The sequence below is a fragment of the Delphinus delphis genome, chromosome 13 (assembly GCF_949987515.2).
Source record: "Delphinus delphis chromosome 13, mDelDel1.2, whole genome shotgun sequence".
Taxonomy (NCBI): domain Eukaryota; kingdom Metazoa; phylum Chordata; class Mammalia; order Artiodactyla; family Delphinidae; genus Delphinus; species Delphinus delphis.
The window spans coordinates 10,507,749-10,533,883 of NC_082695.1; the positions used below are offsets into that span (position 1 = coordinate 10,507,749).

The following is a 26,135-nucleotide window of genomic DNA, read 5'->3' on the forward strand; positions in this document are numbered from 1 at the left end:
GGCTACCTCCTAAATATTCTGACTAGGATTTGTTTTCACAGCAGATAGAAAATCAATTCCACTCCATTATATTCTCCTCTTTAGAGAACCACTCAGGTCCCTCTTAGCGGAGGAAGATCCAGAGGGAAGGAAAATGAATGCAGGAGGAAGCCACAGGTTCGAGGAAGCGTTGGTGTCGTGGAAATTCACAGGACCTGAAGGCAAAAGCGTGGGATTTGTGTCCCCATTCGTGTCTCCATGGCCAGCACTTTTGAAGCAGCCAGTTTCACAGCAGCCCATGTTGGACGTGGCTCAATATTACATAGTGTTTTGATGGAATCCACATCCGTTTCTTTTTTAACTTGCACCTCCTGGCTCATTTGTTTCTTCTTTCATCAGGCAAAGGTACATGAGGCACCTGCTGTGAGCCTGGAGCTGTTCTTGGTACTGAAGAAACACCAGGAAATGAATCGGACCTGGACCTGCCTTCACAAGAGGTTTCAAAGGAGAAGTGCAGATGAGACAAGAGAGTGTGACGACCTTGTCCAGTCCTGGGAGTGGCGAGGAGGAGGTTCAGAGAAGACATCCCGGAGAAAGTGACCTTTAAGCTGAGACCTGAAGAACAAGAAGGAGTTAGCATCCAAGGCTTTCCTTGAAGAGCACCACAGAAAAAGTCTTTACCTTCCAAACATTTGAGGCCAGCTCTCTGACCTCATTTCCTATTACTGTCCTACTCTCTCAGTCTGATTGGACCACACTGGTCCACACCGAGGATTTCCCTTCTCCCAAAATAACATTCTCTTTCCCGCAGATGACATGATTCTAGGCCCTTTACCACCCTAACCGACCCACCATCCACAGCGCCATCGGTCAAAGCTTCTTAAAAGGTGGTGTCTCATTAGTTTCTACCCCTGGCCACAAGGCTATATGATGAAAACTTATACCTTGATGCCAACAAGAGGATTGGAGTCTCCTTGTGTGACAAAAGCTCCACATCAAGAATGCCTTTCTTACTTCTGTCCACACAAACTTGTATTCAAATGTTCATAGCAGCATCATTCATAATAGTCGAAAGGCGGAAAAACCTGACAAAGGGATAAATAAAAGGTGGTATATCTACACAGTCGAATATTACTTGGCCAGAAAAAGGAATGAAGTACTGACACATGCTACAATATGAATGAACCTCAAAAACATGCTAAGTGAAGGGAGACAATCACAGAAGACCACATATTATGATTCCATTCAGACGGAAGTCCAGAATAGGGAATCTGTAGAGACAGAAAGTAGATCAGTGGCTGTGGGTGGGGTGAGGAGAGGGGTGATAGGTAAAGAGTAGATTTCTTTTTAAGGTGATAAAAATATTCTAAATTGACTGGTGACTGTTTCATATTTCTGTGAATACACTGAAAACAGTGGAATTGAACACTTTAAATGGGTGAACTGTATGGTGTATGAATTATATCTCAAAAAACCTGTTAAAATAAAACTTAAAAAAAATGTCTTTCTTCTCTTTGTTTGGAAATGTTTCTAGAACTCCAATGATGTGCTAACCAATGTGCCAGACACAGTGAAATTATTTTGTTGAAAAGAATAACCTTTTCAACAAATGGTGATAGGACGATTGGATAGCCACACACAAAAGAATGGAGTTGGAACTCTAACACATACAAAAATTAACTCAAAATGGATCAAGGACCTAATTAGAAGAGTTAAAGTATAAAACTCTTAGACGGAACCAGAAGTATAGGGTTAGGCAACAGTTTCTTAAATATGAAAACTAAAACACAAGTAACAATAACAACAACAAAAAATAGATAAATGAGACTTTGTCAAAATTAAAAACTTTTGTGCGTCAAAAGTCATTATCAAGAAAGTGAAAAGACAACCCATAGAATGGTAGAAAATATTTGCAAATCGTATACCTGATAAGGGTCTGCCTAGTATCTAAATATATTAAAACATATGAAAAACTCTTACAACTCAACACCACCAGTAAAAACAAACAACCCCCCCCAAAAAAACCAATTTAAAAGTGACCAAAGGAATGGAATAGACATCTCCCCAAAGAAAATACACAAATGGCCAATAAATACATGAAACGATGCTCAACATCATTAGTAATTAGGGTAATGCAAATTGAAACCAGGAGACCACGTCATACCCAGTAGAATGGTTATAATTAAAAAAAAAGAAATTATCAAGTGTTGAAGAAGATGTGTGGAAAAACTGGAGCCCTTGTATATTACTGATGAAGACGTACAGTGGTACAGTATCGTAGAAAACGGTTTGGCTGTTCCTCAAAAAGTTAAACATAGAACTACCATAAGACCTGGCAATTTCATTCCTAGCTAAGAGAATTAAAAACATGTGTTCAAACAAATGTTTATACACAAATACCCACAGCAGCATTATTCATAATAGCCAAAAAGTAGAAACAACCCAAATGTCCATCAATAGATGAATGGATAAACAAACGTGGTATTTCTATACAATGGAATATTATTCAGTCATAAAAAAGAACAAAGTGCTGACTCATGCTACAACATGGATCGACCTCAAAAACATCATGCAAAAGGAAAGAAACCAGTCACGAAAGGCCACATATTGTATGCTTCTATGTATAGGAAATGTCCAGAAGAGGCGAATCCACAGAGACAGAAAGTAGATTAGTGGTTGCCAGAGGCCACAGAGAGAAGGGAATGGGAAATGACAGCTTAATGGGTATGCAGTTTCCTTTGGGGTGATAAGAATGTTCTGGAATTGGATACTGGTGATGCTTGCAAAACACTGTGATTATACTAAAAACCACTGGTTAAAAACCATTAACTTTTAATGGTTAAAAGGATGACTTTTGTGCTATGTGACTTTTATCTCAATTTTAAAAAGGGGAGGAGAAAGAACAGGAACGGGATGTGGTGAGAACAATCTACTGGGGGCATCACGCAAGGCCTGTGGAAAAAGGGTTTGTTTATTCTTCTCAAAGTCCATCTGCTGACTTTCAGGTGGTGTCTTGCCTGAGAATGGGGCTAAGAAATTTTTTTTCTGAACAATGGAAGAAAGTAATTTAGGAGTTAAAGAGATGGTAAAGTGAGAGTTGGGGAAATTCTGTATGACCTCTGAGGCTTTGATGACCCCAGTGTCCAAGGGAGGATGACCTAGGTGAGAACTTTTGGCCAGATGACTTTACGTTCTGCAACTGACCATCAGGACAGAATAGAGAAACAGCAAAGGGAAGGAGGAAATGGCACAGAGAATCCAGGAGGAGGAGGAGGAAGAGGACAGACAGAGAGAGAGGAAAACATTCTTTTCTTCCTTCCGTCTCCAAAGCCCGGTGATAGAGAATGGAAACGGGGAATGTAGATCAGAATGCAATCTTCCCTTACAAGCTGCGGTGAGGCCAGGGGCTGGGGCGGTAGCTTGCCCTGGGGAGCTGCTCACTCGGCAACAACTCATCGGCAGCCCTGCACAAAAGCGCCCTTATGAAAGGTCAAACGGAGCCAGCAGGGGAAGGGCTGATGGAAGCAATAAAGGGGCACAAGAGGGAGGAGGCCACGGGGGCAGCTGGTTCTGATTGAGAAGTTGTCCCAAGCAGGGCAGAGGCCAGTCATTCTGATACCCACCGGGGACCCCTGGGCTGGAAAACGCCGCCTTTGTCTTCATGGCCCAAGAACTTCCCTGGTCCCATGCAGAGATCAATGGCCAATCAATAAAACCCTGGCTTGTATAAGAAACAATTATCAGCAAGCCAGAAAAACCGGACTGGGAGCCCTCTGCTCCTGTCTACCTGCCAGTGGATGGGAAGGTTGCTAAACTCTCAGAGGTCAGGCAGCTAAAGAATGACCGAAGTTCCCAGGTGCCCAGGTCAGGACACTTCATCATCATTATTAGTTACTTCTACTATCTGTCAAACATTCTACACCGTTCATGGTCTCATTGGATCCTCTCAACAACATACACACAAGTGCTGTTACTAATCCCATTTTACAGTCAAGAACACTGAGGCTCAGAGAGATTAAATCACCTGCCCAATAGCACTTACCTAGTGAAAGGCAGAGTCAGGGTGTGACCCCAATCTGACCTCAAAGCCTGTGCTCTTAATCACAATACTTATCTGTTTCTCATAATAACCAAATTATTATTGAGGGCCTACTATGTGCCGGGTCATGAATGCTTTGTTGGGATTTGGGTAATTCATTTCTTCTCTCAGGGCCTCAGTTTCCTCCTCTATCTCATGGAGAGTTGTCACTGATGTTCTCACCTAGGAGGGAGGTTCTGAGCATCAAGTGATAGTCATTGGTACCCATTTGGATATCCAAGTCGTTATCCATTTGGAAAATGGAAACCCTGAGCGTCTAAGAGCTTGTCCCTCAGAGTCTTTCGCACTGGGAATGCTGTCCTACCTAGAAAGTAGCACAGTCCTGACGCAGACAGGCATCAGAGTCCCAAGCTGAGACTAGGATGGATTATTTGATTTGTCACTGAGCCCGGAGTAGAAAACAAAAAAAAAAAGTGAAGGTCACAGGGTGGGAAAAGAGGAATGAGAAATTGCAGTTGACCGTATGATAATCAAATGCAACATTAAATAACAGGTATGGCCCAAACCATCAGGCCTCTGACCCTTCCCTGTGAATAGACAACCAATAACCACTTGCTAGTCATGGTCTTGCCCCCCATAATGATGAGCTGCCATATTTTTAACGTGTATATCAGATTTAAAAAATTTTTTAAAACATGAAGCATTATTTTTACTTTTAAAAAGCCATAGGTGGACCCTTTTATAGCCCTCACTTGGCTGGCTAGAAAGGGCTGCTTGGAAAGTTTGAGAAGCATCCACCTCAGCAAAGAACAGGGCTGCAGAAAAAAAAAATTTTTCTGAGCAATGCAGGAAAGTAATTTAGGAGTTAAAGAGATGGTGAAGTGAGAGTTGGGAAAAGTGTGTGTGTGTGTGTGTCCATAAGAGATCTCATGATAGAACATTAGAAAGCTCTAGATCTTTTATTTATTTTGGCTTTTAAATATACCTTTAATGCCATCTTATTTGTCTCCTCCTGACCCGATGGCATCTATGAGACTTGATCTTGCAAACAACGACTTTGCCAGGGATAACAGATGCTTGTGGTGCCCACGTCACAGCCTTTCAGCTCACCCTTGCCTGTGGCCCCAGCAGTCTGGGCACACTGACACCACTCAGCTTCAAGCTCCTCCCAGAATCCAGAACCTCCCTGCTTCGATGCCCTCTCTATCACCACAAGAACCCGCTCAGCCTCAAGTAGGTGAATTCTGAAAGTGTGGGGCAGTTAACACCCTCGGGGAAACCCTCAAATGGGTGACTGGAGTCAGCGGATAAATAACTCAGCTGTCCTGCCTCCCATGCTTTAAACGGGGACTTCTGGGAGACAGTGTGTACACTTCTCAGATGCCCTGATGGACTTGAGCCCCACTGCCTACAGCAGGAGCTTGTAAATCATGAATTCTTTATTGGCTTTTCATCATTTCCTGATTTCACTCTCCCTGCTCCTTCACTTCTGCTTCCTGGGATTAGCTCCCAGATAAACTACTTGCCCCCAAGTACTTATATCAGGGTTCTTCTCTGGGGGAATCCAAGATAAGACCCCCAAGCATGCATCTCTCAGGAATAAAACTTCCCTCGTAGGTGTATCAGTTGGGGTTCAATCCAAGAAGCAGGCCCACTGGGAGATGTATATATATATTAAAGAATTCGTCCCAGGCATGTGGCCTTACTCAGTTGTGATTGATTAAACAGTCTCCATAAGGCCGTTGTTGTCTTTGCATCTGATGCTGGAGTTTGAAATCTGCAGGGCAGGCAGTCCCAAAGGACAGACAGATGAGAAGTGAGAGAGAGCAAGGACAAACCGCAATCTGTGAGCACAACCTAGGACCCACAGAACACAGACTCAAACCATGCTGGGTCTCACTGCCTCTGACCTTGTCAGAGTCAAAGAAGAAAGAGTCAGATTTGTGACTGGTACACACTTATGGTTTGTTACTGCCCAATATCCATCCTCATTTCTCCTAACAACACAACAGTTTCCCTTGTGGAATAACTCTCCTCAGGCCTCAGTCAATGGGAAGCCCAATTCAAGATTAGGAAACTGAGGCCCATAGACACGTGAAATAACTTGCCTCATGTCACACGGCATGGTGAAGCCTGGTTAAGACCCATGACTTCAAGGCTAGGGCAGTGAACTCTCTGTAAGTCCACCAGCAAACGATGGTGAGCTGACCCTACAGCGCTGGGCTGGGTCAGCTGTGGGATGAAATTCAGGCAGAAACTGGAATTTGTTTTCTCACCTTTGCTCTCCCTCTCCTGTTCAGTCAGGAGTAAATGCTTGAATAGCAAGAGCAGGAACAGGACTGAGCTCGTTAAATTGCTAATTCTCTCCCTCCTGCGCCATCCCCAACAAGGCCCCAAAGCCGGCAAAACCCGTTATCTACTTAATCTGATTTTATGCCACGCAGCAATTTATTTTTGAAACTTTTTTCTTGTTGGATAATGGCAACCCTTGAGAAAGCTCTATTGATTTTTTTGATGGCAGGTTTATCGGGCTGAGTCAGCCCAGCCTTCCACCACCTGGAGTCTCCATTTAGATCTTTATCTTGTCTCTTCATAGCTTGAAAGAGTAAGTTTAGTTAAGGCCACAGGGATGGGTCCTGAGAGTCACATTCACACTCACAATGAAACAAAATTAGAAACTGCTTTAGGTTCTAATGACCGCTGTATTCACGCGCTGAACTATACCCAGAGGGAAGAGCACGAACACGGAGGTGAAGTTGGTATTTCCCGAATCCTTGTAGTCTAACTGCAGCCATGTAACTTTCAGGGGGTTAAAGCAGACAGAAAACCTAAACTTGGCCCAGATGCTGACACCGTGCACCCATACTAAAGCGCTCGCCATCTCCAGATTTGTTCTTCATCCCCAAATGAAGGCAATATTTTCTACCTTCCTTATGACATCACAGACTTATCAATAAAATTGATCATCCTCAGTGGAAAAATACTGAGAATAGATGACCAGTATCCACACGGTCCCTGGTCTCATCCTTCAGACACTGAAGGGGGGGTCTTAAAATCTTGCTTTCTCCAAGAATCTTTCCATCATTTTTCCTTCATTTATTCACTCAGAAAACATTCATTGAGCAGATACTAGAGATATGAATTATTTCCACCCACACTTACACTCTCTTCTTAGACATCCTGCCCATACCTCCTTACTGGACGACTTGTTTGCTCCATTTCACATCTCACATCCTCTTGGCCCACCTCTAGTCATTGCTGCAGCAAACCACCTGCTCGCAGGTATATTCTGATAGCACCTTGCTTTAGCTGAGCCACGTACCTCCTGCTTTCTGCTCTAAGGATTTGATCTAAGGGCCATTCTGGTACAAGTACAAAACTGGAAATAAGATGAAGATAACACCCTTTGGGGAAACCTTTGACCAACAGAGACAAGGAGCCGATGAATAAATTCCTCCCTCGCCCAGTCTCAGGAGGGCATCTCTGAGGTGCATTCCACATGGTTCACACGGGATCTCTGTTGAGCATGGGCCTCAGCTTCCCATACCAGCTCACTAACACACCTTTGGGCTGGCTTGCCATCCTTCTCTATTTGACTCTTCCAAGTTCCCCCTCTCCTATTCCCCAGCATCTCTTTCCAACCAAACCACCTGCATGCGAGCCCTTCTCATAAGCTCTGCTTTCAGGGGGGAATTTGAGCTAAGACCTCCATACTGCAAAGAGATACTTCCCATCTTTAGAGCAGCACGGTGCATGATCCCATTCCCCTGTCCCTAAAACCAGTTGATCGGCCCAAGAGTAAATGCCTGGCAGGAGTTAAAGCCAATCAAATGTTCTCTTCCCTGGGAATTTAGAATCAAGATGCTAATCTCTGTGTGATGTTCAAAGTGGAAAGCACTGTAAAGCCTGGGCTGGGGACATCCATGTGCCCACAGAGCAGAGGAAGCCAGTTTGCAAAGAGACAGAAAGAGATATCATGCAGTCTTAGAGAAACACAGGGGGAACTGCTGGGTCATTTTCTATTTTTTTTGGTTCAAGTTCCTTGCTAGCCCAACTCCCCTTCCCACCTTTGGGTTCTCTGAGACCCTGTTGTCCTTCCAATAAATTCATTTTTCTGCTTATACTAGCTTGAGGGGGACTCCATTATTTGCAATGAAACAGTTGCTAAATCCAAACATCCTCTTATGTGACAGGCACTGTGTTAAGCTCTGGATGAACAATAATGAACAAGACACAGCCCCGGCCTCCAAAGAGCTTAACATCAAACTGGTCAATAAAAAATGAGGTAGTGTCTCATAACAGTTCCTATGCTGCCAGGGCTAATTCTTTTCAACACAATCCTGTATATTATGCCAAATAACTAATTAATCCATTCATAATAATTGCAACCATTTCCTAATCCTTACCATGTGTAGAGCACTGTGCTTTATGTGTGTCAGGTCTTTCCAGGCTTTACTGAAATGGTTCATTTCTTTAGTGTTAGGAATATTGCAGTAAATAACATCATTTCAAGTTATGATAAGTGCTGTAAAGAAAATCAACCAGGTGATGTGACAGAGAGATAAGAGTCAGGGTGGAGCAAGTGGATGAAAACTATTTTAGATAATGAGAGGAGAGGGTCAGAGAGAGCTTCCCTAAAGAACGAACATTTTCACCGAGACTTACAGAATGAGAAGCAAGTAGATGTGCAACAAAACAAAAAAAAACCCGAGGGAAGAATATTCTGGGTGAAGGGAAAGGAAAGTGCAAAGGCCCTGAGGCAGCAATGGAATGAAGGAATAAATGAATGACTAGATTCCACGTAAGACAACTCTTCCTGACCCTTGAATTACATCTGTCATTCTCAGCTCTCTAGGCGCACAGGGTTTTTTTTAAAATACCCATGTTTAGGATACTCCCTGCCAAGATTTAGACTTGATCAATCTGGGGTAGAACTAAATTATCTTTTTTTTTTAAAGCTCCCCAGCAACTGTGATTCACAGAAAGGGTGGAAAATGACTAGACTGGATGGACATTGGTGCAGTATAATTTACATAAAAAGGAAGCAAACATGATGGGGAAATGTGATGATTGGTTATCTCTCAAATCTTGGATCAATTCCTTGGTTCCTATGGCAATTGTCTGTATCCAGGCAACAGTCTCCCAAATGTGGGTTTCTGGAGACTGGGTGAAGGGATGTGATACATCCCAACCAGGAAGTGCTTCACTATAAGAAACTTTGTCAGACCCTCCCCTAGGCTGGGTTAGGCCTCACCTCTCTTCTCCTCAGCCCCCATACTTAGCCCCACAAAGCACTTATCACATGATGTGATATATGCCTGTATATTTGCTCATCCAGTAGAATTCCACAAAGGCAGGAACTGTGTCCTCTTCCCCAAGGCATCTTACATGTCTTTCAGGTCTCAGATTAGATACGACTTCCTCCAGGAAGCCATCCTTGACTTCACCCCAGGAAAGTTTAGGTACCTCTGCTGGGGGTCCCTTTATCATAGAACTTATTGCCCTATATTCTAACTGTATTTACACATATCTCCCTCAGTAGTCTGGGAACTCTTTGAGTCTGAGACCATATTTATTAATTCATTCCACTAATATCTATTGATCACCTTCTATGTGATGCATATTGTTCCAGACACTGGAGATACAGCATGGAGAAAAATGGACCTGCTCTCATAAGGCTCATGTCACTGTGGTGGGAGGACAGACAATAAACTCACCAGGCACACAGTATGTCAGACAGTGGTAAGTGCTCTCAGTGTGATGGGAAGACAATGGAAAGCCACTGGGTGGCTTTAAAGAGAGGAGTGAAATGACCTCACTTTCCTTTTAAAAGCATCACTGTGAATTCTTTGTTAAGAGAGTGTGAGAAACCAAGGGCAGGTGCCGGAAGGGCATGGCATGGGGCTCTTTCAATTAACCAGGTGAGAGATGAAATGGTAGCAACAGAGATGGTAAGGAGTGGTCAGATTCTGGGTATGTTTTTAACAGCTTAATTGACGTAGAACTGGCATACAATAAACTGTACATACTTAAAATACAACTTGATAAGCTTTGATATATGTTACACTTGTGAAACCATCACCACAATCAAGGTAATGAACACATCCGCCACCACCCCAAAGTCTCCTCGCGCCCTTGGTCCTCCCTCCTGCCTCCTCCTACCCCCAACCATTGATCTGCTTTCCAACACTATGGATTAGTATGAATTTTCTGGAATTTTATATAAATAGCATCATATAGTACTCTTTTGCATCTGGCTCCTTTCACTCAGTATAATTATTTTGAAATCCACTCAAGTTGTTGCACGTACCAATAGTTTGCTCTTTTTCATTCTTGAGTATGATGCCATTGCATGGAGGTACCACAATTTGTTTATCCATTTACCTGTTGATGGACATTTGGGTTATTTTCAAGATTGTGGGTATATTTTGAAGGTAAAGCTGAAAGAATTTGCTGGTGGAAAGGCTGTAACATATTACAGAAAGGACAGAGTCACGAATGACCCCCAGCTTCTTCACTTCAACTGGGAAGATGGACTTTCCAATTGCTGAGATGGGAAACACTGCAGGGTTAGAGTAGAAGACCTCTAACGCCCAATGTACTGCCTAGCATATAGTAGGAGTTCAATAATGTTGGCTGAAGAAAGGACGAGGACAGGAAGAACAAAAGGAAATAGTGTAAACTCAGTCTGGGGTGCTGGTAATTCAACTCCTAAATTTCAAGCCAAGCTATACCTATTCTCTCCTTTTCCACATCCCCCATCTCGCTCCTGAGGCCCAGGCAGTCATAATCATAAAGAGACTCCTTGGGCACAAAGGAGGTGGAAGCCAGGTTCAATTAGAGCAGGGCCCCTTGTTCTCAAATGGCCTCGGGTCCAGGAAGCATTGTTTCCTCCCCAGCATGGGGCTGAATGCACAACTGTCCTCTTTGGTTTCTGAACAATAACTTCCAAATTACTCTCCACCTGGCAGATCCACTTGAGATCTATGGGTCACAAAGAAGCGTCCTCCCTCTCCCCCATTTACTCTGTACTTCCCAAATGCTCCGGCTTGAAATGTGTCTAAATGAGTTGAGCCCCAGCGTGAACTGTTATTAAAATCCACACACACCAACGTTTTCTATGGCAAAAAGATATAAAAGACAATCCACAAAACAATAGATACAAATAGCCAATAAACATAAAGGAGGGAGGATGCCTAGCTTCACTATACTCAAAGAAATGGAAATTCCTACAATCTAGAGAAAACATCTTATTCCTATTAAATTGGCATGATTAAAACAAATGCAAATAAGCTAGCGTTGGCAAGAGTGTGAGGACACAGACAGGAATGTACTTTGCTGGTGGAAGTGCAAACTGGTACAACCATTCCGGAGGAAGCTTAAAAAATGGCCAGAGTCTTTGATCCAAAAATTCTATGTTTAGGAATTTGTCCCGAGCAAATTGTTACGGACGTCTGTAAAGATATTCATCACATCATTATCTAGAACAGGAAATGTCACCAACCACCTTAACGTGTAAAGAAATTATGACACTGCCCATCAACAGAATAGATAAATGCACTGTGTATATTCATACAATGAATTTTACAGCAATGAAACGGAACAGAATAGTATACATGCAACAACATAGTTGGAGCTTTCAAACATAATATTAAGTGAAAGAAGGAAAAAAGAGAATACATAGAGTATGATTCCATCATATAAAGTTCAAAAGTAGACAAACAAACTATATTGTTTAGGGATACAAACACAAACGGTAAGACTGTAAGGAAAAACAAAGTGATTTCAATAAAAGACAACACTCTAGGGAGGAGGCAGGGGGTTAACTCTAGGGAGGAGGCAGGGGGTACACACAGGGAGTTCCTGGAGTTTGGCAAGGTTTTATTTCTTGCCCTGCGTGGTAATTATGTGGGTCCTCAAACTGCTATCATCCTTTCTGCTGTATTTTCCTACCCCTGGTCATTTCAACGCTAAGCAAGATCAGGGAATGAGCTTCTTTCTTTCAAAGCTTATGATGGAACCATACACAGAGCAAGGTTTGACCACTTGTATCTAAAAATTCTAACAAGCTTGGCATGAATAATCTGTCCTTAAGATTTCTTCCGTTAGACCTTTAGAAGATCTAAATTCTAAATATCAAATTCTACTTTGAGAGGATTGTTCTGGAAGATAACAGGGCCACCTCATCTCTGAATTTGCTAAAATTTGGCATCACTAAGAAAGAGAGAGAGAGAGAGGGAGAATAGGTGATATTACTCACTAAAGTCCTTCTTTTTAAACAAGTTAGTTAAATAAAAATGTGGCTGAGTTTGGGGCAGTGGTGGAGGAGACAAAGACATCCCAGATAACCAGGAGGTCACAGGCTGAGCCACAACACACAGAGCTCTGCTAAGTGCTAAGCACTCTCCTTGACACTGGGGCCGAACAAGAGATAGCATCTGGCCTTAAGAAACTCATAGAGCAAGGGAAGGTGGCAGAATAGCAGTGCAATAGTCCATTTGGGGGATGAGAGAAAAGTTTGAGGCCACAGAAGAAAAAAGGAAATGAGGGCATGTGTTTCTTTTCTGAGCCACTATTTCTATTCTAGCCCAATTTAGCAGGATTTAGAAACCAACGGGTACCCGGAATGAAAGAACTGCTTCCTTCTTCCTGGCAGGCCTAAGTTCAAGCACATCTTGATGCATCAAAAGCCTTCTGCTAGGAGGTAACGAGACTGCCAGTCCACAGGAAAATTGGGCTCTCTCTTGTCAAGAGGACATGGTATCTCAAGCACTCTTCATGTTAAGTATATTCTGCATCTAATTCAGAAGCTAAAGTGTCAATTTGTGATGATCATTAATTAAAACAAGAGCAGCAGCAACAACAGTGAGGAGGAGGACTGTGAAATTTACTGAGACGCAAAAGTGTCAGGTGCTTAATTTGCATTATTTCATTTTCTCACGTAACATAACAGGTAGTATTTTTATTTTATTTTATTTTATTTTTGCGGTACATGGGCCTCTCACTGCTGTGGCCTCTCCCGTTGCGGAGCACAGCCTCTGGACACGCAGGCTCAGTGGCCATGGCTCACGGGCCCAGCCGCTCCGCGGCATGTGGGATCTTCCCAGACCGGGGCACGAACCCGTGTCCCCTGCATCGGCAGGCAGACTCTCAACCACTGCGCCACCAGGGAAGCCCGAACAGGTAGTATTTTTAGATATTATTAATGTTCCCATTCTACGAATGAGGAAATGGAGGGAGAGAGAAGTGAAGCCACTTGATCAAGGTCACACAGCTGGTTGGTGGCAAAGGCTGTGTAAAACCAGGTCCTCCTGACTCAATCACCACGCTAAGAAGTACCACGTGAACACTGCCATGGCACCGGCCCGTCCTCCATGATGGGAGGGAACCTTAGCTATTGTGCCAGAAGCACTGGTCTGTGAGTCAGGGGATCTCCAGGCTAAAGAGATAATACAGCGGGGCAGAACTGGAGTGATGTTGAATGGCTTTGGTAACTTATTCTCTGGCAACAAATGTGCGGCTCAGAGGGATGGTCAAGCATCTTGAGGCCCTAGAGACAGCTGACTGCATTCCTGATGTAATGGTGGTTTATTTAGCAATCTCCATCCTCTCTATCATGTTGTCCAGGGTCCTGTGCATTGGAATTGCTGGCTGGTAAGGGAGTGGGAGAGAAGTTCTCAGGCTACATCAAGTCCCTGGAGGAGGTATTAGATGAGGTGTCCCAATAAGATCTTTGAATAATTCTCACCAGCACCAGGAGGAACGAGGGAGACAGCAGATTCCATACCACTGGTTATTTCCTTCACCTCTTGTGTCAAAGTGATGGGGCTTCTGCTGTCTTCCATCAAATCACCTCTCAGCATGCTTTGGAGTCAGGATACAACGCTTGGGACTCGTGGCTCATTCCTATGCCTCCGAGAGTGGGGAGGTCATTGCCCGTGACTAAGCCTTGGAGAGGCAGATAAGACTAAGGAGAAAGATCAGTAGAATAAGGAGACTTGGGATGACTGGGAGGGAAAAGAGGAAAGTCATACAAAGAGTCCAAGACTGGTTCCAATAATGACCACCATTTGCTAAGCACTTACTAGATGCCAGACCCTGTGCTTAACACTTTACCTATATTATCTCATTAAAATCTCACAAGAAACCTAAGAAGTAGGCATGAGCTCCATTTTACAGATGAAGAAATTGAGGCTTAGAGAGGTAAGATGAAGTCCCCAGGGCACACAATCACTAAGTTGTGGGTTTGGGATCCAAACCCCAATCTATCTGTTTCCAATGGTCCATGCTCTTAGCATTACAAGATACTGCTTCTCAACCCAGAACAATTAGTTCTGAAATGAATTCTGTAGCTCAAAGACAAAATTTAAGAAATTAAATAGATGAGGAGAGAAAAGAAAAAAGGAGAAATCATCAGAGTGCATTGTGTGTAGTGAAATATGAAACAAATATGAATGTTTTGTTGCCCACTGTATGTGTACACATGCACATCACCAGGCTGTGGCGTAAAATGCATCTCTTACCATTGATTATGGTAGAAAAAGTTTGGAGAAGCACTGCTTTAAGGTTGTCAGTGTCCTCATTCATTGTCTCAACAAAGTTTCAAATAGGTACACTGTGCTGTCCAAGGTACTGAAAACACAAATATCAACCCAGGAGCCCCGCCCCAAGGCATCGAAGCCCAACAGGGGAGCAGACTCTGTGCAAATAATGCCACGTGCAAAGAGGTTTGATGGAGAAGCCCAGAAAGCTGAAGGAAGAGCATGGGGAGAACAGGGAAAGCTTTGCAGAGAAAGGTCTCCATGAGGTGAGTTCCGAAGTTGTCGAAGCACATAGGTAATGAGGTTCCTGGGAGAGAAAACTGCTTTCATTCATATGAAAAAGGGAAATGCTGGGCAGACTAGGCACCCATCCCCATTCTTGCTTCATGATCATGATATTGGATGTTTACTGAGTACTGACTATGAGCCAACACACTTGATCCCATTTAGAATCATGTACATAGCAAACGTACAAGGCAGGTCCAGGATTTTCTCCTCCAATTTACAGATGAGGAAACTGGGCCTAGAGAGTGATCTGCCCAGGGTAGCACAGCAGAAGAAGACAGGGCCAGGATTAATACCTGAGCAGGTAACTTCAGTGTGTGTGCTCTTAATCACTACCATATCACCCTCTCTAACCAAATCATTAAAGAGTCTGGAGAGAGGGGAGAAAAAGCAAGAGTGAGAAATGAGGCAGAGGCCAAGTGATCTTGAGATCGTCACTCTATATACACAATCCCGACAAGTCTGTGAGGTAGGGACAATTATCCTCCCATTTTATAGATAAGGACAGTGAGGCTCAGAGTGGTGTGGTGATGTCCTTCTCAGTAGCCACACCCACATAAGCTCCAGTTCTGAGTCCCCACTGCTCAGGCTCTCAACTCCCTGCTCCAGAATCTGGAAAATCCCTTTCCTCCCAGGCCTTTGTGAGGAAGCCTTCACTGCTGGCCCATCTGAGGAGGCGTCTCGTCTCTGCCTGGGAAATGTGGAAGCCGCGCACCAGTGGCCCCAAGCCCCAGAGTAGGCGAGGCCACTAATTAGATGAGTCTGTTCTGGTGTCTGCCCAGATGCCAGCAGACAGACGGAGATGAGACGGGAATCCCAAATCACTCTGTATTAGGGCATCGGAGTCTGGTGCCCAAGTAAGATGACATTTCTGAAAAATGGCAGTGGGGCCCAGCTCTGGGCAGAGAGAACGGGGAAGGGCTGCAAGGAAGGAGAGCTGGCGGGCCTGGGTGATGAGTTGATCCTTTGTGCCCTGAAGGCAAAAGAGAGATAAGCATTCATTGACCTGGTTTTAAGTCCTAGGGAGGACTGGCATGAAGAGGTAGCTTTGTAAAGAGGGAAGAGCCCAGAGTTTAGGCAAGGGAGACAGGGTTGAAGTCTTCCTTCTCCTCATAGCAGCTACCAGTATCCTCCTCTATGAAATGGATGTAAAGACTGCCACATCTAACACTGACAGAGCACACACCATGTGCTGCTCTCCACTATTAACTAGGTTAACCCTGAAAACAGTCCCATGAGATAGATGTGTCCACCATCATCCCCATTTTACAGATGAGGAACCTGAGACTTAGTGGCAACTCAGGTCATAAGTACAAGAGACAGGGCTTGAACCCCAATATATGCCCTTAGCTATTATTTTATGCTGCCATAAGGAAAAATAAATCAGTGTAGCAGCTGCTGCCTACTGAGCACGTGTCATACCCACCTACTCTCATTTGGTTTTCTTGGTATTGGTCTCAGCAGCCCTATTTTACGGATGGGGCAACTCTAGGGCCTGGCAATCTGTAGAGATGTATGCAGGGTCCCACAGAAGCTGACTTCCAAGCCCACATACACAGCCACCACACTCATGGTTCCCCTGCCTGGATAATCATAAAAATCACCTGAGAGAGGGCTAAACATTTGGACTTCCAAATTCCATTCTTAGAGCTGGTTTGGAGTAGGTCCTAGGAATGTGTATGTTTGAAATACACCCAAGGTGATTCTCATTATCAGTGACTTGCCAAAAGTGACATGTTAGAATTACATGAAATAATGAGGGAATGCATTAGTAAACTTCAAAATGCTATAAAAATGCGATAAAGTATGCTTTTAACAGTAATATATTTCATCATTATTAATAATAACAAACCACTGTAAATGTTGCTGGAAGCATCAGTGAGCATGTGCTAAGTTCTAATGAGCATAAAAGCTGAGAAACCAGAAGACGCGGTGACTGACCTCAAGGAGCTAGCAGTCCAATAACTGAGATAAAGGATGTTTTGGTGTTTTTCCAAGAGTGAGTTGCTAAGGAACATGTCAAGAAAGAATGAGATAATTCATGCTACTGTCAGCATATGAAGCCAGAGGACGTTCAATTACCAATGTACAGAGCAGAAGGATGTCAACGTGTGTCTGAATTCCTTGAATTCACTCTGTCAGAGGGTGAGAATAAAAGGTTGAAAATGTTGTAGACGGCCCGGAGGAGTGGCATCTTAGACTATAAGCTTAGCATCTGGGCATGCAGGTGGGAGACTGTGTCAGAAATGGGGTGGAACTGGCAAAAGAACATGAATGGATTTGCCAGTTGTCTGACAGTGTGTAGCAATCACCCAGGTGTCATCAAGATAGAAAAGAAAGACAAACATCCCAAGCAGTTTAGCATTATTAACTCATATTGAATTGCATCCACTTGGCTGGTGTTCTGCTTACATGTTGACGGGAACTACGACTTGCGTTCTTAGGAACGTGCTTTCCTCTCTCTGCTTGCGCTGTACAACTTATAATAGTGTCTGGCTCTAAGGCTGGCCAATCAGGTGTTCACAGTACCCTGGTCTTATTGATTGACTAAATGATGGTGTTATGGCCCAATCAGAACCAAAGAGATTCTATTCTTTGACTTTTGGGGAAATGCTGGTAAGGGAGAATAACTCCCCTCTTTATTGAAGGGCTTGCTGGAAGGACAGGATATAAGCCTGGAGCTGCTGGTGGCCTTCCTGTCATCACTGGGGACAGCCTACCTGAGAGCAGAGCCAACACGGAGGAAGTAAGAGCTGAGATGGGGGAGAGGAAAGAGTGAGAGAGAGAGACTGTGGAAGATGTCATTTGAACCTATGGATCCAGCTGGAACTACCGAAGTCTCCATTGTGTGTGTGTGTGTATAAATAAATAAATAGCTAGATAGGTAGGTAGGTAGGTAGACAGATAGACAGATAGATAAATAAAATTTTGTGCCTAATTCTCTTTGAGTTGGGTTTCTGGGCCTTGCCACTCAAAGTCCCAACTTTTACAGATGCATTCTCCCTCCCTCCTCAAACTCTCACTGCCCAGGCTCAGTAAGATTTGGGAATAAATGAGATGCAGGTGGATCATGCAGTGATGGGAATGGGAAAAGAAAGGAGAGTATGCAGTGATGTAATTGTAGCAGGCGTATTTCAAGCTAAACTTTTGCAAAGACTTTTTCAACAAGAAGATTCTATTTAAAGAGAGGACCATTCCTACCAATAGCCTTTCCATGGTCCCTCTCTTAAATGCAGCAGGCAGCTCTTTCTTTTTTCCTCTTTGCCAATACTTTATTTAACACATGTTCACTGCAGGAATTTCACAAGCCACTAGTATACAGGGTCATGTCTCTTAATAAGACAATAAAGAAATAATATACTCTAAACCAATGATAGGTTAATCACACTATTGTTCCGGGCAAGGGGAGACGACAGAAGTAAAGTCCAAATTAAGTCGAGGTGTACCTTTATGCAAGTTTGGTTTCTAGGGAAAGAAGGCTTAACCAAATGGGAGCTGACTTTCAGCTGCCAGTACAAAACGAAAGTCCCTTGTTGCTGGAGCTCGTTGCTAGGGAACCACAGCACCTGTGGGGCAGGGTAGGCTCCTCCCAGGGTTATCCCTCCGGGGACCGTTGCCCACCTTACACCACTGCGAACGACGAGTGCTCGACAGGAAAAAGATGTCCCTTTTCTTCTTTAGATTGCTGTACAGTTTCACCCCACTGCCGACCAAGAGCAGCCTGGCCGCGGCAGGAGCAGGTGGAGAGCTAGATCATCAACTCAAAGTCTGTAGCTTTTGCCCAGACCGAAACTCTCGGATATTCCTCACAAACTCTAGGTGCTCACAGTCTAAATGTCCCCTTGCCTTTAGTCCCCTTGCTTCTCCACGTGCTCTTACCGATAGGCCCCCAACGGGGCCCCTCAGCAGCTGTATCAAGGACAACTGATGTGACGATGACATCCTGACACTACTTCTAAAAACAACTTTTTTTTGGTCTTTGTCATAAATAAGTGCATTTGAAATCGTATCAAACCAATACACGACACAGGTAGAGAGAGAGATGCTGAGTGAGCCCACCCGTTCTCATCCCCAGTGGTTCAGGTCTTCCCAGCCTAGGAGCTAGACTTGTAAATGGATGGTTCCAGCCCCAAACACTGGCCGACTGTAATTCCATGAGAAACCCTAAGGGAGACTGGCCTCGTGGAGGTTGGTCAGCCCCAGAATCATGAGAGAGAAAAATAAAATGATTGTTGTTTTAAGCCACGAAGTTTTGTGATGAACTGTTATACAGCAATAGATAACACAAACAGACTCCATTTCAGAATAATGTCTCCAAACGCTAAAAGAGCATATATAGGATTACAAAGGCACACGGAGAGATTAAAAACCCAGTATATGACAATACATGTGGTTTTCATCAATGTAGTAATAAAGGTCTAGTGTTGCGTATAATGACTCCTATAATTTCAAAGTGTTGTTTCGAGTTGCCCACACAGCAGACATTTTTTGTCTGTGATATAAATAACATGATATAAAGATATTTGCTACTTTTTGATAAAGTCACAGGTAGTTCTAATACTATGGCCACATGCTGCCTTTATTCATTATGGAAGGGAAAGCTAAATGTCAGTCACCAATGAGTGAAAAGAAAGGAATAAAGGTGTCATTTTTTTCCCATCCAAGTTCATGGACTGCTTTCCTCCACCCTCCACCCCCAACTGAGAACCACAGGAAGCTGGTGCTTGCAGGAATCTCAGGAATTATAAACCAGTCCTGGCTTTTCCATATGTGGTACGCGAGGGGTGTGACATTAAGTCTGATGATAAACTGAGATTCTAATGGAGTAGTCATAGCTCAGGCATACAAAAATGGAGTGAGGTGGCCATTGAGGAGCTGGCCTCAGACATGTCCCTGCACCACTGAGCACCAGAGCTTCCTGTGAACTATGCCTACGCCAAGGACACCAGCCATTTTTAAAACAACATCTGGTAATTGCAACCTTGAGTCTCAAGGTTGTTCCCCCTTGTAGCTAATTATGCAACCATTTCGGACCCCAACCAATCCTTACTTCATAAGCACCCTTACTTCTTGCCAGCTCCATTTATGACTCTTGATAAACCACTCACGTAACTAACCGGGACCTTGCAGTTTTTGCCTTTATAGACCTCCCCCATTTTGTAGTTTGGTGGAACACAATTCAAGTGCTTCTTGAATATGTGGTCCCCTGGGCTTCTTGAATCTGTGTCTCCTGGGCTGCAGTTCTAACAAACCCCAAATAAACACCGTTTTATTTCAGTCAGGTCTCCATCTCTCAGATTTTGGTTAACAAGTCTTTGCTCCATGTGAGTGGCTCTTTGGTAGCAGTGTATTTTCCCAAGCCACTCCTCCGTTCCCCTTCTCTAGAGTTATCTGTCTTGTACTCTCCCTTTCATGGATCTGTCTGCATCTCTTATTCCATGGCCTTTTCTTCTTCTGTGACCCCTCCTAGTCATGAAATTAAATGCAGAGCTTTAAAATCAAAGCTTTGTGTATACTCACTTCCTTCTCAGTCTTGCCCACGATTCAAGAATTCATTTACTGGGTACTCAGTTTTCTTCTTTACATGCCGCGATTTGTCACGTGAACCCGCTACTTAGATTAAACAGATCATGAAACCAGGTACATCCCTGTGCCCCACCCTCAGAATGCTCTGTCTCCTCCTCCCCTTATCTAAATTAGTGTCTCCTCAGCTTGTAGTCTGGGCTCTGCTCTAGCAGAATCACTTGGCTCCACCTTTAACCTAAAGACTGCCGGGGGCAGGTCTTAAGAACCTGCTCTTTAATGAGCTGCCCTGGGTGGTTTAATGGCCCTCATAGTTTGAGAACCCCCGACCTTGGTTGACAAATGTCCACCCAATTTCCACCTCTTCTGCTCACCACGGCCTCATCCGCCTCTGACACTCCCACTTTCAGAGCTGCTATTTCTCTTATCCCGCCCTGCCTTCTTGATGGGAACTTTAGAGCAGTGAGGAAGAAAGAGGATCAGGTGGTGAGCACCTGTCATGTGCCAGACGTTCTATGCGATCCAGTGAAGCAAATGTTATTGACCTTCTTTTACAAATAAGAAAAAGTTCAAAAAGTTGAATGACTGGTTCTGGGTCACACAGTTACTAAATGGTGGAAATAAACTTACAGTCTTGATCCTTTTTTTTTTTTTTTAGCTCCAAAGCCTCTGTTCTTCTCCTGACACAGACCTTATTCAACTGAGCATCTGGGTTGAAGCCTAGCCACTTTCCATATGCTAAGTCGCAATGTATGCTCCTTTTCCCCAATAACCTGAACTTAATAACCTGAGCTTGTCCTTGAGCCTTTACAGATTTTTCTCATTTTATGCCCCGCCCTCCCCATTCAACATGTCTTTCTAAAAGTCCTTCTCTGATCTCTTCTCTTTGCTCGCTCTTCATACTGACCTCGTTTTTTGACCTACATGCTGGATGGTCAAATCTATCTCCAGCCCAGACTTCCTCCTTGAGCTTCAAACCCAGATGCCGGATGCCACGGGTACTAAATTTCAACAAGCTGGACTCTATTTCTTGGCCCTATTCCCATCTACAGACCATCTCAGTCACTGTGGCAGATTCTGAGGAAGTGCTCTTTTAACATCTCTCCCAGCCTCTATCTAGTGGATATCCCCAGTGCAGAAGCCAGAACACTCCTTCTCTTCAGCTCTACCTCTAAATTTTCCAGAGCTCAGAGCTCAGTCCTACGCTTATACCTTAGGTGTTCTTTCAGTTCAAAGGCGTTCAATTAGCATATATTCGCTGATGAATCCTGAGTTTCTCTACCAGACCTCTCACTTGGGGTTCAGACCTGTATATTGACCTCATAAGGGCAGTCTCCACGTGGGCATCTAATCAGCATCCCAATATGTCCAGAAGAGAACACTGAGATCCCTGCTGCCTGCAATGCTCACCTTCCACACTGTAGATGACCTACTCCTCTATCTCCTTCAAATCTCTGCTTGGAGATGCCTTGCTCTACTCATCCTATCTAAAACAGCAGGCAGCTCTTTCTTAATTCAACTGTCTGCTCTGGGTCCAAGATAATATCTCAAAAAAAAAAAAAAGAGGGAAGGAAGGAAAGAAGGGAGGGAGGAAGAGAGAGAGGAGAGAAAGAGAGAAAGGGAGGCAAAAAGACTATTTCCTAAATCAACAGTTCTCAACCCTGACTACAAGTTATGGAGGTTTTGAAAAATACTGATGCCCAGGTTCTACCTCCAGAAATTCTGATTTAATTCATCTTGGGTGGGAGGAAATATTGGTATTCTTTGAGAACCACTGAGTAGTACTGGTGTCTTTCCTTGTGTGGTCCTTGGACCTGAAACATCAGCGTCACCCAGGAGCTTGCTAGAAATGTACAATCTCAGGCCCCACCCTGGACCTGCTGAATTGGAATCTGCATTTTCACATGATCTCTAGATGATTCCTGTGAACATTCAAGTTCAAGATACAGGGACTCCCCTGAAACCAGCTTCAATTCTGGGGAGAAAGCTGGCATAGCTCTGTACCCTGTGGCCCTCACAGCTCTGTACCCTGGAGCCAGCTGTCTTGGGTGAAGCAGAGAGGAGAGGACCGTCCGGGTGGCCCACCTCAAGGACAGGTGACTTCAGTCAGTGCCCCCCGCCCCGCCGGCCTTTCTATTGTCGCTGCTTTTCCAAGATAAGTCGCTCTGCTGTGTAATGGTCACTGAAATCACCCGAAGCAGAGCAGCCCAGCTCCAGCCCCCGAGCAGCATCGCGCAATCACACCGAGGAAATCGTTCTTATGTTTCACTGGTACTCTTTCACAGAGACGGTCTGCTGCCAGGTGTGACTGCCGAGGTGACAGGCTGGACTGTCTGCATCCCCTTCCTATCACCCAACTTTAACGTGCACGTGAGTCACCTGGGAGATTCTGATTCATGGTATCTGGGGTGGGGTTGGGTGCTGGGGGTGGGAATCTGCCTTTTGAACCAGGTGGTGCTGAGGCTGCCAGTGCTTGGAGTATCGAGAAGGCCTGGACTCCACAGGTAAACCTGGAAGGCCCACTTAGAAACATGCCTGTGCTGAGAGTTTTCTCTAGTGTGATCTCATTTAACCCTAACAATGCTGTAAAGGAAGGTTATTTAAAAGCTCTTCCCATTTTCCATGTGAAGCAACCAAGGTTCAGAGCCCACTCGAACCGCAGCCAGCTGATTTCCCAAGTCTAGCTGTGCGTCAGAATCACCTGGGGGCTTTTTCAGCCTACACTCCCTAGAAGATTTTGATTCTGAGGTGGCTTCAGGAATATGTATTTTTAAAAGGTCCTCGAGTAATTACAGCGCAGCTATTCGGTGGACTGACTTGGGGGATTACAGATCTAGATGTCGCTACCTGCCTGGAGCAGATCAGAGCAATTCGTGTGCAGCCCACTTCCTTTAAAGAGTAACTGCTTCTTATTTTCTTTACATCCTTGACACCTGGCCCAACATCTGCCAAAAAGCAACGGCTTCCTAAGAGTTACTGCCTCTCTTAATGAGTTGAGAAATGGATGGTGGACGGATAGAGGCATGTTTGCAGGGAGAGAGGAGGCAGAAAGGAGGTGGGGAAGGGAGGAGGAGAAGGGAGAGATGAAGCAAGCTAGGGGCTCCTAGAGCTTGGCATTTACCCACACACTTGCATCGAGTCCTCAGAAGCAGTTTTTAATGTCACAGATATAAAACAGGGGGTACTATCTTAGCAAGTGAGCTAACCAAGATGAGATGTCTGTATTTACAGGATACACTGAAACCCTTACCGACTAATGGACAATGTAGGCAGGGACGGGGGGAGCGGGGAGAACCGGACTCTGCCATAACATGTGGAAGGATGGTGTCAGCCTCTGTGCCAACCAGCGTGACGAGCTCCCTCGCCGTGAGGCATCAACCTACAGCGGTGGCCTACTTGCAGAGAACAGGCCTCCCGCTCCCCAGGCGCATTTGCCACCCTCTCTTCCTCTCCCACTCTCCTTCCCCAGCTCGCCTCTTCCTTATGTCAGTTTCCTGCCTTCACTTCTGTCTTGTTCCCTGGGGTCTTAGAACCTTCTTTTCAAGGTTCTAGGCTCCCCACCTCCACCATTCTCTACAGGTGAATTCGGAACCACTTTCTCATCAAGACCCATCCTGCCACCATCAAAAGCATAGATCCAGCCTTTAGCACAACCATGAATTAGGAGAAGGTAGTCTTCATTTTCCCACCTCCCCCAGCCCTATTGGAACTCAAGCTACCCTTCCCCTGACCCTCACCGAAGAGCCATTTCCACATCCAGTCCCACAGCTCTCAACAGCATCTCTGCACTGATGATTCTGTAATTTATATCTTCTGTCTCAACTCATCCCTTGACCTCCAGGCTTGTACATCCCGCTGAGTGACTAGGATCTCCAATCAGTACTCTAACAGGGATCTTAAGCTTAACACATCTCAAACCAAACCTCTAACTCTCCTCCACTCTTCCCCCATGGTCCTCCCCACCTCACTTGTAGCACCACCATCTGCCCAGTTGTTCAGTCATTCATGACCGCTTCCCCCTCTCACTCCAAGAGCAAAGTCTTCAGCAAGTTCCCAGAACTGCACCTTCAAGACACATCTCAAATCTGACCCTCTTGCAGCCCCTCTGCTGCCCCCGCCTCTCTCCCGGATCATTACAACACCCTGCAAACTGGCCTCTGGCTTCTCTTCTTCTTCCCACCAGAGCCAGTCTCCACCCACAGCCAAAGCGAGCCTTTCCAAAGAGGCATCAGCTCCCACTGCTCACCTGCTGAAGACCCTCGCGACACTTGCCATCCACCATCCAGACACCCCACTGTGGCTTCTGAAGGTCCACACAAGCTCAGGTCTAAGTTCCCGAGGCTCCGATCACATCTGCTGACACTCTCCCCGCTCCCAGTGCTCTGGAGGGCTTCTGTCCCCAGCGCCACGATCCTTCCCACCCCCCTACCTTTGGACTTCCTGCTGGTCTAGTCTTCACTCAGATACTCACATGGTTCCCTTGCTATCTTTGCTCAAATGTCACCTCGTCAGAGGGTATTTCATATGGTGTCTCACCATCCCTACCCTCTCTGCTGCCCCTGCCTCGTCCTTCATTCCACCTGCACCATCTCATTATATTTATAGACACACACACACACACACACCTATTCACACATGTATTTGTTGATTATCTGTCTCCACCCAACAACATGAGCTTCATGAGACCTTTTCTATACTGATCTCAGCTGTATCCCTCATGCCGTGGACAGTGTCTGGAACATAGTAGATATTCAACCTAGTTGTTGAACAAGTGGGTGAACTGTCTGCCCCTACCTTGCTCAACGGTGTGTTAATCTGGATTATAAGAACCAAGCTTTGTCCCTTAGCATGTAGTTCATCCTCCTGGCATCTTGCTTTTCAGCAAGTAAGCGTGATAAATGCTTGCTACCACAGAACATGTTAAATAAATGATGAAGCATCACATCACAGAATTCTACATATTCTTACTCCATTTTTCTTAAAAAGCCATAATCCTTATAGAAAAGAAGACAAGGAGGATATACCCCAAACTGAGAATGACATCATCTTTGCATTGCGGGATTATGGTTAAAGTTTAGTTTCTTCTTTGCCGTTTCTCCATTTTCTAATTTTTCTACAATGAAAATGTACAATCAGGACTTCCCTGGTGGCGCAGTGGTTAGGAATCCGCCCGCTAACGCATGCGACCCGGGTTCAAGCCCTGGTCCAGGAAGATCCCACATGCCACGAAGCAACTAAGCGCGTGCACCATAACTACTGAGCCTGCGCTCTAGAGCCCACGAGCCACAACTACTGAGCCCGCGTGCCACAACTAATGAAGCCCACGCGCCTAGAGCCCGTGCTCCGCAACAAGAGAAGCCACCGCAGTGAGAAGCCCATGCACCGCAAAGAGTAGCCCCCGCTTGCCACAACTAGAGAAAGCCCGTGCGCAGCAACGATGATCCAACACAGTCAAAAATAAAACATAAATAAATAAATTTATCTTTTTTAAATGTACAATAAAAATCTAAGTTTTTGAAAATTTCAGTGTGCTCCTGTTTAGAGGTAAAACAACTAATCATCTAAGACTCTGAGAGTCGTTGTGCTGAGACCTGAACTCTCACTTCTGCTCCTTACGTTGCCTCAGCCAAGTCGCAATTTCTCAGGACTCAGTTTACCCCTCTGAAAAATGAGGGCACCATCTGCTGTTCTTGACATGGAAGGTGTGATGAGGCTCAAATGGCAATGTCTCCACACAAATATTTGGAAAACAGTAGTACATTTTGAGG

At 44.7% G+C, this 26,135-nt stretch overlaps 1 long non-coding RNA gene across 1 annotated transcript in view; it reads right to left on the reverse strand.

Moving 5' to 3' along the window:
• Positions 1-468: 468 nt before the first annotated feature.
• LOC132436473 (uncharacterized) overlaps positions 469-26,135 on the reverse strand; it is a 37,151-nt gene continuing 11,484 nt past the window's right edge. Inside the window, exons 3-4 of the long non-coding RNA XR_009521794.1 lie at positions 924-1,064; positions 469-594 (exon numbers count right to left, since the gene is read on the reverse strand). This is a non-coding gene — a long non-coding RNA (uncharacterized lncRNA). The remainder of the gene's footprint in view (positions 595-923; positions 1,065-26,135) is intronic.